The sequence below is a fragment of the Schistocerca gregaria genome, chromosome 4 (genome assembly GCF_023897955.1).
Source record: "Schistocerca gregaria isolate iqSchGreg1 chromosome 4, iqSchGreg1.2, whole genome shotgun sequence".
NCBI lineage: Eukaryota > Metazoa > Arthropoda > Insecta > Orthoptera > Acrididae > Schistocerca > Schistocerca gregaria.
This window is the reverse complement of record NC_064923.1, coordinates 321,277,176-321,293,328: the sequence shown is the minus strand read 5'-3', so window position 1 is coordinate 321,293,328 and position 16,153 is coordinate 321,277,176.

The window sequence follows — 16,153 nt, the reverse complement described above, 5'->3', positions numbered from 1 at the left end:
CGAAAGTCCCCATTAATGTATGAGTACATAATAAATTATCAGTCTTTGGAAGCGGTAACATCAGTGAGGTATCTGGGTGTGACTATTGGAAATGATCTCAAATGGAATGAGCAAATTACGCAAGTAACGGGTAAGGCGAACTATAGACTTAGGTTTATTGGTAGAATCCTGTAGCGATACAGTCCTTCAACAAAGGAAATAGCTCAGAATATGTTAGTTCGTCCAGTCTTCGTGTATTGTTTGTCTGTATGGGACCCTTACCGGTTGGTTCTGATTCAAGAGATTGAGACGGTCCAAAGAAGAGCGGCAATATTCGTGACTGGTACATTTAGCCATCGCGAGAGCGTTACAAATCACATAGAAAGTTTGAAGTGGGACACACTTGCAGATAGACGACGCGCTAAACGCTCACTAAATTTCGAAATACTATCTTCACCGAGGATGTAGAGCATATATTATTACCACCAACTTTCAAATCGGGTAATGATCATCATTCAAAGATAAGGGAAATAACAGCTCGTACTGAGGCGTCCAGACAGTCGTTTTTCCCTCGCGCGATCCGCGATTGGTACAGAGAGGGCGAGCAATCGCTTTGGCGCGAATTGTGCCCTCCGCCACACACACCGCTTGGTGGCTAGCGGAGCATATATGTAGATGTCGATGTAGAAAACAAACTTACATACTAGCTTAATCCGGTATACATTCGTCTCAGGGTGTTGTAGACCGAGGTATTTCCAAGCCTGAAGTCCTGTTTAATCTCTCACTGGATGTACTATTTATTACACCGTCGTTTCTATTCCATTCTCCACTCCTGTATTTCTTGCTCGTTTTCGTCTTTTCCTGCTTAGTCTCTGATTTCTATCATCTGCTAAACAAGCCCAAACCATTTCATTTGTTGTTCTGGGATAGTCTGCTCCAGAGCCTCTGCATTAAAATTTTTCGTAATGGTTGAATTTCGAATGTGGATTCAATCCTTCTTAATTTTTTTTCTAGTTTTCAGAGTATCTAATTTCTGCTACTTGGATCTGATTTATTCGTGTACTCGCTATCCCAGATTCACATGCATACAACGTTGTTTAGATGTGAATACCTATACATTGCGTTATATACATTGCCTTCGATAACATGCTCTTGTTACGGAAGTAGCTTGTGACTGCAGTAAGTAGACGGCCTGTGGCCTCGAATCTTTCTTGGATTTATTTTCTCTTCCTGTGTGACGTGATGATAAATCTCACATACTTAAATTAACGAACTTTGCTATTAGCTTTTCTCCAGCTTTGTGTTCCTCCTTTCTTCACTCTTGTTTGTAATTATAGTTGTAGTTTCTCAATCATCAATGACCACACTTTTCATGTTCAAATACATAATTTTGTTCAGCAAAGGCTACTATCACACGTCCATACGCATTAGCCAGATGGTTCATTGAACTGGCTTAGTCTGGTAATTGCCCATGTCCAACGTACTAAATGGCTCTGAGCAGCTGAGGTCATCAGTCCCCTATAAGTTAGAACTACTTAAACCTAATCAACCTAAGGACATCACACACATCAATGCCCCAGGCAGAATTCAAACCTGCGACCGTAGCGGTCGCACGGTTCCAGACTGTAGCGCCTAGAACCACTCGTCCACCCCGGCTGGCTCCAACGTACTAACTTTGATCTTATGTCCTTCATTATCCATTCAACACATATTACATGAAATGGGAGAGAGGGACGTACGGTACAGTTTTGCAGGACTTCTGCCTCCTAAAGAATTCAGCAGCTCTCTAGTTGTCCACTCGAAGGTAAGTTGTGCATCTGACGTACAGACTCCAGATGGGCGAACCGCAGCTTAAAGAAAAAGGTGAAAAAGGACTTGGTCTTCTACAGAAGCTTGGGTTTGGAAATTCTAGGTATGAAGATGAAAGAAAACCGGTGGGGCTCACTACATAAATGATAGAGAATGCATGCACTATTTAGTTTACTAACAACATCTATTTTTCTAAAAGAAAACAGATATAAATTATGCTAAAAAAGTTTTGATTGAATGCCGAAAACAACTAACAGGTTGCTTAAGACCACAATGGACAAGGAGCCTGGGTGGCAGGAATGAGTCAAGTAATCTGGCCCTAAAAATGTGGATAACGCAATCTGAATTGATGTGATGCTGAGCAGACTTTGACCGTTCAAATCTACAGAAGTTTCTCTATATATAAGTGCAGCTGGGAGCAATCGGCGACTGAGAACCGTACGCTCTGACAAGGCCAGTGCGGCAGTACGTTACCCTGTTTGCTTCTTGCAGCGATGTAATTTGCAGCTGGCGAGATGGGTACAGCGGAGGTGAGAAGTGAGGTGGCACCTGTAAATCGATCGTAGCCACGAAAGAAATTCAAAAATCTCATGGTCCAGCGATCAGGAAGATAGATCGCAACTTACTCTGAAATCACGGTAGATTACAGTTTGTGACACATCCATTCGTTAGTGGCACCAAGTACCAATTTGGCTCACTTACACGACAGAGCGCACAAGGGTACCAAATGTCAAGACTGGTAAACCAAAAACGAATAGGTGTGCCTTCGGCAAACAAGTAGTCCGAGACGTTTGAACTCACACTGTCAGTACAGTAAGAACGTCACCACAGGCTCCCCAGTCTAAACTAGTCAAAAGTGAAGTAAGTCTATGGACAGGTCCCAAGCACTAACCACACATGCCAGAGCATCGACCAGAAGTGCTTTCTACCAGACTAAAGTCCACCACCTGAGTGCTACGCACCATTTCAGAAAAAAATCTGTTTCCCTACAAAGCGCATGAACGACACTGCCTTCACGCCGTCTTGAGCCAATCATAGGGCTCTAGAGGCGCCAAATCTCTCCTCCTATACGATAGCACAAACTCCTATCGAACCAGTGCAAGAGTTAAGAAACCTGCATTTCTGGAAAAAGAAGAAACTACCAATAACTGGCTTTTTTAAGTCTTTGGAGAGGGGGAAGACGGTTTTATCCGAAGTCGCATCGTTTCCTGTGGCAACAAGTGAACAGATACAATCTTAAAGATCTTTATCTAAATCGCCTGTACCTTGGAGCTTGTTAGTCCAAGCTATGAGTTGTAATAAAGATTCTATGTCTAAACTTTTCTCAGACAGAAGAAATTGTTATATAACCGAGACGCTAATGAAGTGGGTCGCAGGAATATCTGCAGTATCGGCGAACACGAAAACTTGTTAATTTTTACAACGCACGGCTCTGCACACAATTCCCAGTTTATGAGTCCACTGTGTAGATGCATCCCTTCAGTCGATCGACCCCAGCCCACCGTTCAGCTGGCGCCAATGCAGGTATAGCGGCATTGTTCTGCTGGAGACTTTTCTTGACAGGGGCTGCTCTGTCTGCCCTGTATGGCTGTGGGCCTATCTGGCAAGTTTTACTAAGGGATGGGCTCGCCGCCAACTGCTTCCAACTCCCAAAATGCCGTTTCTACGAACTAATAACCATAAAAATATCTCATGCTTTAGCGCCATACCAGACTCCATCAATGTCTTCTCAGGCCGTTAACTTTCTAGAGTCTCGTTCAAGGTGCATAAGGTTGTGACAAAATCTTTAATAATTTTCTGTATACGAAAAATGGGTGAGAGTAACTTGGTCCTGTCTGAAAGACAAGGTTTTGATGGTGTTGGTGAAAGCTACAACACAAAGGTCAGATCCAAACAAACTCTACAGAGAAAACTGAGTACTATGAAGCAATAATCATACTCTCAAGGAGTTGTACCCACATATTTTTGTAGTCTGTTTATGGTCATAACCCTCTATTTATGCCCATTGGCATAGTCTATCCTCAACAAAAATTTCTCTAGCTTGTATTTCCTAGCTACAAAATGGGCCTGCAGGCATGCACAGAAACGACCATTGGGGTGCAAGGTGCAGTTTTGGGAGATATCCATGTATTCCAGATATGGGCTGAGGGTATTAGAATAAAACTACTTCTGCAGAAAGACAAAAACATTGGGGGCACTGGCGACACATAATTATGGTTAGAAAATGTCAAAGTATAACAGCTTCAGGAAACAGCCAGCCATAATAAGAAGGGCGCTGCCATTCTAATGTTTGTCTGAAAGAAGCAACTAACAGTTGTAAGGTTTCTATAAAAATACAGTCTGTACGTTTGAATACTGAATATTTTCTTTTCCAAAACTTTTACCTCGTATAACGTGTACTTTAAATGTCATATTCAACTACTGAGTGATACTGACTGTGGGTTGGCCCTATGCTGTGCACATGGAGAGTGTCGTGGAACGAAACTTTAAACTTCATGAAATGCAGAATTAGAAAAATTGAAAATGAATGTAATTAACTGTGAGCAGAAACTAAATGTGTACTCAATGAAAACTATATCACTTAAACTCGATACAGGAGTACATTATGAAAGTTGTGTGATATGAAGTGCAATGTTAGACTTGAAATAATCGCAAATATAAATTACTGCTTTTCTCAGAATAAATAACGGCATGAAAGTTAGTTAGTTAGTTATGTCTTTGACTGGCCAGTCTCACTGTTTGCTCAAAATTAATCATCTCGATTAGCACAATACTTGATAATTCTGAATACGTACTATTTCCTCATAAGAATGCAAGGTGAGATCGGCACTGACATAAGAGCAACTCACCTCTTTCCCAGCATGCTATTCTGTGTCTGATGTACCGACGATCTTCAAAGCAAATAAAAATCAGTAGATGCAGCAGCTAAAGAAAAATAAGCTACATTTTTCCTCTGGTCAGAAACGACCTTTTCCATTACTACAAAGAATGAGATAGCTTTATAAACAGGTCTTCATCTTCATAATAATGTATTCTAGGTAGTTTCTCCCATATTCATAAATAACAGATTTCACTCTGAAAAACTCAAACTGCCTCAAGTAAGAATGCCCAATGCTGCACAACAGACTGACTAGCAAGAGAACCACAGATAAAACTAAGACTGAGTCAAGGATCTTTTTCTCTCCTCTTGCAGTGCGCTCATTATGGTCGTTCCAGTGCAGTGAAGGTGAATTATTTACAATAGCAGAAAAGTTTGAAACCACACATTCTCTCCCCTCCTGAAACTCTACGAACATCTTCACAAGACCTAGACATCCCGTAAACATAATTGTTTTCCCACAGATCTCATGTCCTATCCTAGGGAAATTTCAAAAGGCATCCTTTTCCCATCTCAGAACTGCTTACTGAAACTAGCCCGTCCTGCCAATTATAGCCCTAATACCCATATTTTTGAATTAAATTATCTGATTTCATAATGTCATGAAAAGAAATCATCTTTCAGAGCATTAATTCATGTAATTCCACTAATTCTAACCCTAAAAATCTGTTTAATGCCATTAGGCTGAAGAGAACCAATATGGCGTCCCCTTGAACTAGTAGCCTTCCTCCTGAAGTAGTGTGATGAAAACAACAATGAATAAAAGAAATAAAACGAGCGTTAGGCACTTCACGACTCATTCTTACACGCCCTATGCGCTTCAAGCACTGTACCTCGTAGCAACTAGCAAGGAAGGTGGAGGAGTGGTTACCTCACTGGGAGGACGACGATTCAAAACCGCGTATGCCCATCCTGATTTAGGTTGTCCGTGATTTTCCTAAATTACTTCAGCAAATGTCAGGATCGCTCATTTGAAGGGGCATGGCCGTTTGCTACCCCCATTTCTCTCTTATCCGAGATACTGATCTGTCTGTAATGACCTCAGTTTCGAAAGGTCGTTAAGCCGTAATGTGCTTTCCTTCCTTCCTTCCTTCCTTCGCAGCTGCAGTTGCTTTGAGCTGCGCATTGCCTTTAGATTTGAATTTCAGACTCTGCTGGCAAATGCAGCTGTGATTGACTGTGCCTTCCTACTGCTCTTTGAGTTTGTTTATGAGGATATTACATCGTCCCATATCGATATATTTTCTGTTCTTTAGGACAACTGTTCGTAAATTTATCGACTCCCTTCATTGATGAGTCTATACTACTTTAATGTAACTACTGCTGGTTTATCCGAGTCCAGCTTTTCAGGATAATAGCTGCCCTCTGACAATGCATTCAGAAGGGGGGTTGTTGCTGTTTGGGACGAGAGCTTATCGAGGCGGTTGAGTCAGCGCTAGTAGAGCACTGGAGGTAGGATGTTATGCGTAATGGCATTGCTCAGAGGCACGTCCTAATTTGTTTAATAAATAATGTGAGATTCCCGTATGCTTTAAGGTACCAGTGTAAAACGATTAACGTCGTATGGTGGCAAGAGGAATACTGCTAATACCGGGTGCATTTAAAAATGTCTGTAATGGTTGATAAACGGTACAGTTTGTGATACGCTAACAACTACTGTTCTTAATCGAACCGCGTCATTATCCGCTTCCTCAAAAAACTATCAACAAATGAAGTAATTTTATCATTATCTTCTTAGGGTGGAGAAAGGCAGTTTTGTTGTAATACATTCAGATGATGAAAGTTATGCGATATCTCGTGCGTGTCTGTTAGCAGGGACAACTCTACGCAAACGCCGCTGTTCTAGGTCGTTAAGTGAAGGCTGCCAGCCACTGCATTGACTTTGGTGAGAGGTAACTGAGCCGTGCTCCGGCTCGCGTTTGTGCCGTTGACAGGTTGGCGTCGTGTATTCGGATTGTGACCTCTCGTTTTCGTAGTGCGTTCACTGGCGCCACTACGTGACGCTTTGTCTGTCCGTAAGTGGCAGCAGCGGCGTATATCGATAGCGAGAACTGTGTACTATCCTTGGAGCCACCTCTAGTCGTGCGTCAGAGTGCAGTTGGGACGGAGCAGCCGCGAGGTCCGACAGCGCCAGCACTCGCCGAGGGAGCTGGCGATATATGCGCTGCCCGATGCAAGGATGTGGTCGCGAGAATGCACGACCACGTCGAGGTCAGAATTGAACGGGTTGCAGTTAAGTGGATCGTTACATTCGAATAGTGCAACTTTCACTTGTGTGTGTATCCGTCCGTCGAAGTGACCTAATGCCACCAAGCTGTCAGTTTGTAACACTACCGTACGCTACTGCTATACCACAACCTTAAAGTTGGAAGCAGGTCGTGAATTAAAACTATCTTGTTAAAGCGATTATGGTATAAAGCAACAGAGCAGTGTTACCCTCTGAGAGGAATTTTGTTATGTTGACCGCGTTGTACCTAACGGAGGTGGCTTACCGGAAATGAAGGTCAGAATTACGTAAATATTTGAGCAGTAACAAACAGAATTTTTGCCTATCTGCACTGTTTAACGGATAAAGAAAACGGTCGCCAGCCTAACTAGGCAAGAAAATGATTAACATTCGCGTTCAAGAATATAGTTATTAGTAACTTTAATGGATAAACACAACCTATACTTTGTCACACGCGAGTGCAGTGAACTCTGACATGTGTTTACGGTAAGATTGGAACTAACAGTTAGAGGAGCACAAACTATTTGCAAAATTATAACAGATACCGAAACACACTATTACTTTCAGGGCTTACACAAACTGACTGGTCTTTGTAACGTTATTATTACTATTCACTGCAGAATCATTAATTGGATATAGGTTAAGTCTCTTTCACTTAAATACTTTACTATTTAAAATGAAAGTTAATTGGAATCCACTAGCAGGTTGCTTCTCAGTATCATTTGAATAAAGAAATTATGGGTTTCATAATTAATGGTCTTTCCGTTACTTGTTACAGAGTATTAACACAACAGACAAACTGTGGATCCTGGTATACTATTCATATACACTTCTAATACACAAGAGAGACAAACACTTAGTAAACATGAGTATATAACGTTTCACACTGCGGTTTTCCACTTTTACTACATTGAGAGATAAAATTAACATATATGTAAGATACTGACTCGCCTTCTGCGATTTACAACAGGTAGTAATGTGATCATTTACTAAGCAAAACTTTATAAGCCTCAGTCTTACGAACTCTTAATTTGAAGTTGGCAACAGCACATTAATAAGCAGTTTTACTAGGAAAATTATTTTCAGCAAGCATCATTAACTTTAACTTTCTTTTTACTATGTTCAAGGGGCATTAATTAGCAAAGACACTGGCCTTTAATGTTATTTCAGTAGGTACACTCGGAAATCACTTTAGTTCAAACGGACAGGAACCTGAGAGGTGTTATGATAAGGAGAAAAATTAAGGTAGATACATAAATTCAGTTATAAATTACCTTATATTTGAGCACACTAACACATCCATTAAGCTGATCCTTCACTGTACATTACTATAGTGTCCCATTATAGGGATTGGGTAATGTGGTGCGATTGCATGTCGGTAGGTGGAATTGCAGGTAGAATTGCTGGGCTCTGTCATTTCTTGGTGGCGATGATAGATACAAATTCCAGAATAGTTCCAACTATTTATCCACCCATCCGAGGCATTAGAAACTAGCAGAAAAATCCTCTCTCGGGACCAGGACAATATGCAACATTTATATGGCAGTGCACAGTTTGGTAGTTTGTCCCTGACTCGTAGCTCGTCCACGACTCGTAGCTCGTCCCGACTGACTCTCAGTTCCACCTTTTCTACTTAGGCCAACCGCAATTCGCGCGCGCCACACAGTTCCGTTCCCGAGGGGAATCACAACACCTTTTACATACAAACTAAGAACCCTAAGTGAGGATCAGCAGTTTACATAACAGCAATCAAATTCATTCAATAAAACAGATTATTTGCACATATTGACATTTATACAAAAAATTATTCACACAGAAATTACAATTATATACAGTAAGTTTTGTTCCCTCCAAATGGGACAAAGAATTAAAAATGACAGATACACTACATTGCATAGAATCATATCATGACATCGAAGTCCGTACAAAGAAAGGCGTATACAATTCTGTGTTATCTATTCAATCAAACACATTTACAGAAGCTTAACGATGTAATATTAAATGAAACAAAAGCCAAAATAAATCATTGGAGTATCAGAGCTATGGTGTTACAAGTTGGCAATTTCATACTCCGACGTTTCCCTTGCCTGACTTGTCTGTCAACTACCGATGGTTGGACGTTCGTTCATGTCGACGTGCAATTCGCCTTGTTGCTGAATAGAGACTGTTTTAGTATTGTTTGAGTTGTTTGTAGAATTGTCTTTTGCGGTTCGATGTGCATGTAGTCAGATTCTGAATAGCCAGTTTGGTCTTAACCCTGTCTGTGTACTAGGATTTGGTGCAGCCAACTTGCGTAATTAAATGCTTGTCATTTGACGATATTAACTGTTATTCTATCGGGGTATTGGTTATCGCATCTTAGGTGGATTTTGCGATTGTGCTGGTCGGAATTTAAGCTGTCCCTAGTTTGAGTCGCCATCCTGGTTGAAATGGTTCAAATGGCTCTGAGCACTATGGGACTTAACTTTTGGGGTCATCAGTCCCCTAGAACTTAGAACTACTTAAACCTAAGTAACCTAAGGACATCACACACATCCATGCCCGAGGCAGGATTCGAACCTGCGACCGTAGCGGTCGCGCGGTTCCAGACTGTAGCGCCTAGAACCACTCGGCCACCCCGGCCGGCAGTTGACATCCTGTTAAGTGAGCATAACTCTTGGCTGCCTGTCTCACCACTTACGCAGCTGTAGGGACTTTTTTCTCAGGTTGCTATTTTGAGCACTGTCTGTGGATCACTCCCTTCTTTATTTGGTCTGATTGTGTCAATAGGTTAAAAATAATATTTTGTTTAAATTATGCCGATTGCTTGTGGCCTTCACCCGACAAATGAATTGAATTATTCTTAATGAGGCCTTCAGCCGTCAGTGTAGCCTGTGTTACAGTCAAATTGTTTTAAATGATTCTTTTTAAAAAATTATCTCCTTAAAAAAGTATATGTGTTTACTACGCAACCAACGGTAACTGATTAGGCCCCGTTCACACATTTCTCTGCTTTTCCTAAGTCGCATGTTTCAGCAATGTCTGAAATTTCGTATTCGCGGTAGACTCTTGACGCTGAGGATCTCGGAATATAGAATTGCGTAACGATTTCCGAAATGGAATGTCCCGTGCGTCTAGCTCCAACTACCATTCCGCGTTCAAAGTTTGTTGATTCCTGTCGTTAGGCCACAAGCACGTCGGAAATCTTTTACGTGGACCACTTCAGTGCAAATGGCAGCCCGTAAATGCACAGCCCTTGTGCACACGATACTGCTCAAATGGTTCAAATGGCTCTGAGTACTGTGGGACTTAATATCTGATGTCATCAGTCGCCTAGAACTTAGAACTACTTAAACCTAACTAACCTAAGAACATCACACACATCCATTCCCAATTCAGGATTCGAAACTGCGATCGAAGCTGTTCTGTGGTTCCGGACTGAAGCGCCTACAACCGCTCGGCCACCATGGTCGGCCGCGATACTGTCTCCACCCGCATACGTGCATGTCATTATTCCATGAATTCTTCCATCTAGGTGTATAGCATACCTAGCAGTCGTGTGGTATTTTGTAATGTGCAGTACGGCTTCATACACTCAGTGAATTACTATATATTAACAAAGCTGTGGTTGTTTATATAATACTGTCAATGTGTGCAAAGAATACTTGTAGCTTCTGCACAATTATTGTGATTTTACTTTTACATTATGTTTCGAATTAAGTTTATTGTTAGTTGAATGTTTAGCGAAATTATCAAAGAGATTGCATGTAGTGTATCTAATGTCATGCTTGTGGTACATGAATTTATGAATTGTAATCTGAAATAGAGCAGATACTAACTATTAGATTAGTTTAATACGAGGACAAAAAACTTTCATCTCTAATGAGATACTAAATGTCGCTGATAGTCATTCACAAGTCATAATAACTACTACAACATAGGAAATGCATATGTAAGCGTTTTCATGGGTTCTAAGATGTAGGATTCCGCAATTAGCACCCCCTCGCTGTCTTTGGTAAGTACAGGGTCATATGGAAACGTGCTGTTGTGTCTTGATTCACACTCCCAGTTACAACCTCTTCACACAATTCTGTGTTTTCTTAACTGTAATGACACTTCCAAGACTTTATACAATTGGCAATATTTTATACAGACCCTACAGCTATTATTATCTGTTACTACTAGGCTGTATTTAAATGTACGTATGTTAACGGATGAATACTTCACTAAAATCTGCAGGTACAAGACGAATGTAATGTAAATGATCCCATGTATATAGTGTGTCGCGTAGTTACCTTTCTTGAAAGCAATTTTACTCATATAAAATGAACTTAAAAAAAGATTCAGCTGTAAGGAAACTGCCTTTAATTGAATAAATTAAAAACAGCCGAAAGTCCTATATTAAGCCGTATGTAGCCGACACCACAGAAATTTTGTTAAATGGTTCTATGTATTCGATTCACTTGAAACTGTCCTGAATTCAGTTATTTACTATACAACCTATTATGTGTGATGAACTTAATTAAGAAGTCTACTGAATTTCCAGTAATTATAAAGTCTCAATCATGCGGCTTTAGAGTTTTGTTCGTAATAGCAAAACTGCTACGTTGAATAAAATTGTTAGCAGCTTGGAACTTTTAGGGCCTTTGACTATGAACAGCTTTCACTGTGTATTTAAATTTTATATATATATGATCAAAACAGTACCTTCAGCACAGGCAGAGTATGTAATGCTTCTGCTTACTAAAAACTCAGAAAAACATATATGAATCAGGTTTAAAAACAATTTTTATCTTTCCAGTGCAAAATTTCTAATATATCTACAGTAAAATTAAAACTTTCAGGTAGATTTTGTAACAGTAGGTACTGGTCTCTGCTTCAGCCTGTGTGTGGTGTACTGCCATAGGAATTGCATGTTCAATAAAGGAGTAGCAAGTAAGAAATCAAGCGCTCCAAACAGCCAGAGGTTCAGTGTAGTTGTACTAGAAGTAGTTTTCTTGATTTGTGGGTCACTTTTACAAGTATATTGGATGTGTCATGATATTAAAATTTAAATGAAAACAACACGAATAACATAATTCACATTACAGAAGTCTAGTTTGACAAGGGCAGAACAGGTAGTCGGAACCACCTCAGAATTTGCATGAAGTAATTTAGGGAAACCACAGAAAGACTAGAGCCTCCACCCTCCTAAATACAAGGTCAGTCAGTTTCAAACAGTACTACCTGTTACGGCGTAAAATCAAGCACCAGCATGCCAGTCGGGAACGACAGAGCAGAGAGGGCTGTGAAGAAGACGTCAGCCAATTGCACGATGACCGACTCCTCTCCAGGACAACTCAACAGCAGCGGCCTCTATGCGAAGAGAACATAAGCGCAGCGCCTTACTGGTCGCGGCCTAGTCGAAGACTAGAAACGTGCATCGAAGTGTCATAGCTCATTGCTTTTCTCGTACATTCTATGTAGCTCAAACTTGGAATTGTTATACTGAAGAACTTTGATTATTTTGCATGTCGCCCTTTGCTTGCGACACATCTATGTAATTCTCAAAGTTAAGTATTGTCATTTACATTTCGCAATAAAACTCTTTAAATAGATTTGCTTCAATTGTTGTCTAGAGGTCCAAGAAAGCAGGTTTTATAGACACCCCATATTCGACGACTAGGCAGGATTCAACATGTGGCGACGAGTATGAAGAACCCAGTGCCTGGCTTCCTCGGATTTCCTTTGGTGTTTGGCTGGCACCTAAATTCTACTTTGTCTTTATTGATGCAGGTTGTGTTTACTTTCTTCAACAGTATCTCTTATAGTGTTTTCGCAATTCAGTGGTTTCAGGCGGGCGTTGATGAAATTTTCATTGCTTGCAATGTCTGTTTATTGCATTTTCATAGTCCAAAATGAACAGCTCACCTCTCCCACCCCCGGTCAGGCGTCTTAGCTACAAGCGATAAATGCAACGCAGCTCACACAGGTGTTTCAGTTTTAGACCCAGCAAACTGCAGCTCCTGACGACTCAAGCCATCGATACAGTGCAAAATACAACAATTGTAGCTATGAGTGCCATTCCGCCATTTCGCGTGTTTAGTGAAAAAGACGAGGAATGACTCGAATGGCCCACGTAATTGCCCGCAACGTACCAGGTACAGTGAAACTGCATTACTTTTTGTCAAAATCAAGTTGTAAATTCCCTAACTAACTATTATGACCAACAAGTGAATGTTCTTTAATATCAAGTAACGGCCAGAACAGGCTTACCGCGAGCGGGAAACAGATTTGCGGGGTATGACGAGGAAATGTAAATTTAGATGTTCTTGTGGTGCTTTCTATTCAGATGTTATGTTGCGTGATGCGAACGTGTACAATGTAACTGATGTCAAATTTCGAGAACATATTTGGAAACGGTCTTATCCATCATTTCAGCACGTAGTGCAAATACTAAAGCTCGCTTCACGTAAGACGGCGCTTCCTCGCCTAGAAGCGGAGCAGTTAAGGGTTGAGAACTGCGCATGCGTGGCAGGAGGGAGCAGGCAAACAAAGTCCACGTTCTGAACAGCCTTGCTGTGGACAATAGTCAAGCTCATTTCCTTCGGTACATCGTGTTATATGTTCAGATCTATGAGGGAAATAGCAAATATTAAAACCAATTTCGATCAGTCATCATGAGAGAAATGTTAATTCACGTCTTGATTACGTTGCGTCCACTGCTCCACGTATTTACTCTGCGTGATTGAGGGGGGGGGGGGGGGGGGGGGCGGAGCAGCTGACACAGCTTTGTGAAGACGTGAAGCACAATTTTTCTCAAAATGACAATTGTCTAACGATAAGATCATTGGAACTGCTTGCAATAATTATCATTTATTGCGATTTGAAATGTATTATAAGTAAAAATTTAATATACAACAAAATTAACTTCAAGCACAAAACCTAAATCACTAGTCTGCTTGATAACTGTCTCTACTGAACAGGATTTTTAAATATGTGTATAAGCTTTGTGCGTTGATGTGTTTGACTGTAGTTAAGTGTAATCACAGTCCATAAAGAAGAATTAGTGGTAGAAAAGACTAATGGAAAGACTGTCGTAAAAATGGTCAATAAGTTGTCATATTTTTGCTGTTAACGGGAATTATGACTGTAAACTAACTCGTTCGACAGTACAATCAGAGACCGCATATATAATCCACTGGACAAGCAAACAATTAACCATCATCTGCGAATAACTCCATGGGATGATGACTGACAACATTTAAAACCATCGATATCTCGACAAGTAACAGTTACAGTCATTTCACGGCCTTATCCAGTTGGCGCGTTGAAAATGACGGGGGCTTACAAGTGGAAATATCGGACTTCCGACGAATTTATCCAGCTACATTCTAGCATGTTATTACGGGATAGAACATGGTGAGAGAAGCTAAAACTTCTCCTTGGACATTATGTTGAACATTATTGGCTGCATAATTCAAAGGATACAAAGTCCTAATCAAAATGGCTAAGATGTTCTTATTATTATGTACGCAACTGATAAGTTTTTTTAGGTACAAGTATTCAAAACTAAAGAATATTATTACTTTGTTCCATAGTCTACATCATAATACCACCATCAGTTCTATTTGAATATGTTTCTGAACCATCTCTTTGTAAATTTACGATGATAGGTTCAAGGCGGATGAAGTAGTGAAGGCAGCAGAGGATCAAGTAGGTAAAAAGACGAGGGCTAGTAGAAATTCTTGGGTAACAGAAGAAATATTGAATTTAATTGATGAAAGGAGAAAATATAAAAATGCAGTAAATGAAGCAGGCAAAAAGGAATACAAACGTCTCAAAAATGAGATCGACAGGAAGTGCAAAGTGGCTAAGCAGGCAAGGCTAGAGGATAAATGTAAGGATGTAGAGGCTTATCTCACTAGGGGTAAGATAGATACTGCCTACAGGAAAATTAAAGAGACCTTTGGAGAAAAGAGAACCACTTGTATGAATATCAAGAGCTCAGATGGAAACCCAGTTCTAAGTAAAGAAGGGAAAGCAGAAAGGTGGAAGGAGTATATAGAGGGTCTATACAAGGGCGATGTACTTCAGGACAATATTATGGAAATGGAAGAGGCTGTAGATGAAGATGAAATGGGAGATACGATACTGCGTGAAGAGTTTGACAGAGCACTGAAAGACCTGAGTCGAAACAAGGCTCCCAGAGTAGGCAACATTCCATTGGAACTACTGACGGCTTTGGGAGAGCCAGTCCTGACAAAACTGTACCATCTGGTGAACAAGATGTATGAAACAGGCGAAATACCCTCAGACTTCAAGAACAATATAATAATTCCAATTGCAAAGAAAGCAGGTGTTGACAGATGTGAAAATTACCTAACAATAGTTTTATAAGCCACAGCTGCAAAATACTAACGCGAATTCTTTACAGACGAATGGAAAAACTAGTAGAAGCCAACCTCGGGGAAGATCAGTTTGGATTCCGTAGAAATACTAAAACACGTGAGGCAATACTGAACTTACGACTTATCTTAGAAGAAAGATTAAGGAAGGGCAAACCTACGTTTCTAGCATTTGTAGACTTAGAGAAAGCTTTTGACAATGTTGACTGGAATATACTCTTTCAAATTCTAAAGGTGGCAGGGGTAAAATATAGGGAACGAAAGGCTATTTACAATTTGTACAGAAACCGGATGGCAGTTATAAGAGGCGAGGGACATGGAAGGGAAGCAGTGGTTGGGAAGGGAGTAAGACAGGGTTGCAGCCTCTACCTGATGTTATTCAATCTGTATATTGAGCAAGCAGTAAAGGAAACAAAAGAAAAATTCGGAGTAGGTATTAAAATCCATGGAGAAGAAATAAAAACTTTGATGTTTGCCGATGACATTGTAATTCTATCAGAGACTTGGAAGAGCAGTTGAACGGAATGGACAGTGTCTTGAAAGGAGGATATAAGATGAACATCAACAAAAGCAAAACGAGAACAATGGAATGTAGTCGAATTAAATCGGGTGATGCTGAGGGAATTAGATTAGGAAATGAGACACTTAAAGTAGTAAAGGAGTTTTGCTATTTGGGGAGCAAAATAACTGATGATGGTCGAAGTAGAGAAGATATAAAATATAGACTGGCAGTGGCAAGGAAAGCGTTTCTGAAGAAGAGAAATTTGTTAACATCGAGTATAGATTTAAGAGTCAGGAAGTCGTTTCTGAAAGTATTTGTATGGAGTGTAGCCATGTATGGAAGTGAAACATGGACGATAAATAGTTTGGACAAGAAGAGAATAGAAGCTTTCG